The sequence below is a fragment of the Branchiostoma floridae genome, chromosome 6, assembly GCF_000003815.2.
Source record: "Branchiostoma floridae strain S238N-H82 chromosome 6, Bfl_VNyyK, whole genome shotgun sequence".
In the NCBI taxonomy this organism is placed as follows: Eukaryota; Metazoa; Chordata; class Leptocardii; order Amphioxiformes; family Branchiostomatidae; genus Branchiostoma; species Branchiostoma floridae.
Genome location: NC_049984.1, coordinates 27,502,346 through 27,504,897, shown reverse-complemented (window position 1 = coordinate 27,504,897; position 2,552 = coordinate 27,502,346).

The window sequence follows — 2,552 nt, the reverse complement described above, 5'->3', positions numbered from 1 at the left end:
TAAAAAAAACATACGCTGCAGAGCTGTCCACAGGATGACGTTTGGTAGCTTTGACGAACTATATCCGTGCTTTTTAGCGGCATCAAAACTCCGTTTGATGTAAAAATCTCGATTTTACTTCTACACATGATCTTGCACGTAGTTGTGCTGACGCGGCACTTCCAGCGGCCCGATGAACGCTAAATTTCGGCCGAAACGCGAGAAAGCCAGGAACAATAGCTGCCGTCTTCTCCAAAATGAAGGAACCACGTGATCGAAATCCTGGTATATCATTGGTTAGAAGTGATGGTAGCAGTTCTAGACCTGCAATGTTGCCAGATGTCGCATGGTGGTGCATGGCCAACTGACCTCATTAAATATCCAATACGTCACCTGCGCAGTCTAGGATGCGCAGACTAAGCTGCTGGTAAGATTCAGACGTGAGCTACAAAATTCCATTGTTGTTGAAAAAATAACAATAAATGAAGTGCAGTTTTATCATAATGTGTTATGCATGAAATCCTGAAATGGGTATAATCGTTCACTATATAAAATCTTGCAGTAATGCATAAATTGTTGAGTGAACCTGGTCTATGTTGGTTTATCCCTTGTTAGCATGGCTCCAACGGGAGGATTGGGGCGAGTTCCCGGGCGCCAGGGCGGGACACGCCCACCTACGTGTACCCAGAGGAGGTGCGCTGGGTGATGCGGGCCCGGTTCGCTGACCCTTCAGATCCAATCCGCCTACATGACGGCAGGGTTGCCGACCAGAGGCATGGAGAAGTAAGTATATATAACCTTTCTAAAAGGACTTTTTGACTAAGTGCATTTGATATACATTTGTAGTAATGCAAACACTGATCTGCTTTTTTCTGTTCTTTTCCTGTACAGGTGTACCACGTCGATGTTGTGGACCTGGCCACTACCACCTAGCCCGTCTGCCGCTGCGGGACCAGAAGCGGAACCTCTGGGGGCCCTGCCCGCCAGACCTCCCGCACCACGCCCTACAAGAACAGCAAGCGGGGACAGTGGCTTTAAGCCACATTTCTAAGTTTTTTTTTTTGCAAGGTTGACTTTCCATGTTTTTTAGAAAAGTAAAGCCATGGTAGGTGGACAGTCGGTTTGGTCAACCAGACACTGTACACACTGTCTTCCTATCATGGCTTTAACGTTTTGAAACAACCGCAGCATTTTTTTTTCAATTTACTTTCCTTTGTTTTCATAAACGTAACTTTACAATATATACCACTTCAGCACAATAGTATAGTAGCTTCTGTTGTACTTCAGGACACAGTTCGTTTGCAACATGGAGACATCAAAGAAGACCTGGAAGGCACATAACTTTGTATTATATTCTGTTGACAAATATATTTTTGGAAACGTTCTTGCAAGGATAAACATTATAATCGTTTATTTCTTGACATAGCCTTAGAAACTTAGTTAGGGCTTATGTGTTCTCCGACATGTAATGCAGTTTAAGTGATACAGATGAAACCTCTTGTCAACCTGGAAGGCACAATAGTACAGTAGCTTCTGTGGTACTTCAGGACACAGTTCGTTTGCAACATGGAGACACATCAAAGAAGACCTGGAAGGTACATAACTTAGTATTATATTCTGTTGACAACTATTGTATTTTTGTTTTGTTTTTGGAAAAAGTTCTTGCAAGGGTTAACATTATAATGCATCACAATGGAAAGGCAAAAACAAAAAACTTTACAACATATACCACTTCATGTAATCACAAAACATATTTTGTACCTTCTCCTCATCCTCACTTTGCTTGTAAAAAACTGTAAATATAACTTCTATGTTCAAGTAAAGGTAACTAAATTTGATATGCTCTTGTGTGTGTGTTTTCTTATAGAGTCTCAGTGATATTCAATTTAGCTTAGCGTTCCTTGTCACCCTTTTTGTTTTAATATTGTAGGTGACTTTCTATAACATAAAACACTATTAGGACTGTATAGCCAGGCTTTCAAAACACGACTGTGGGTCGGATGATCACTATCTCTGTTCACTGATCTGATGTCTCTCTGTAAACAGACACCAGATAGCAGAAAATAGTCAGTGACATGAGAATCACCGGCCAGCCTTCTCTCGCGGAAAGTGTCAGGGACTTGAAACAACATTGGCTGACTGAAGTTTAAAGAAAAGCAAATTACTATTTGTCAGTCATGAATTTCCTTCAAACATTTCGCCTACACATATGCCTTCATATAGGGCAAACATAATAGATAATGTTACAACCATAAAAGTCCACTCCGTGATATCGATATCCAATGTGTCAATCAATCTGGAAGAAGTCACGAAAAATTACGATCTTCCTTCCCAACATACCCTCCAGTGTGGAGAATCCTAATAAATAAATAAATAAATCTGCTTAGACAGTAGATACTTAGAGATCATTGATTATGTAGCTGACGTCAGCGCTGTAGCATGTTCGAAAATGCCTTCAAAATCTTCTTGGTAGTTCAGAACGGGTTTCTTTGTGTGCCATATCAGCTATGCGAACAAGTCCTGCGTACGAAGGTGTATGTGCACTGCACTGGGGAGGTATGAGGTATTACTAC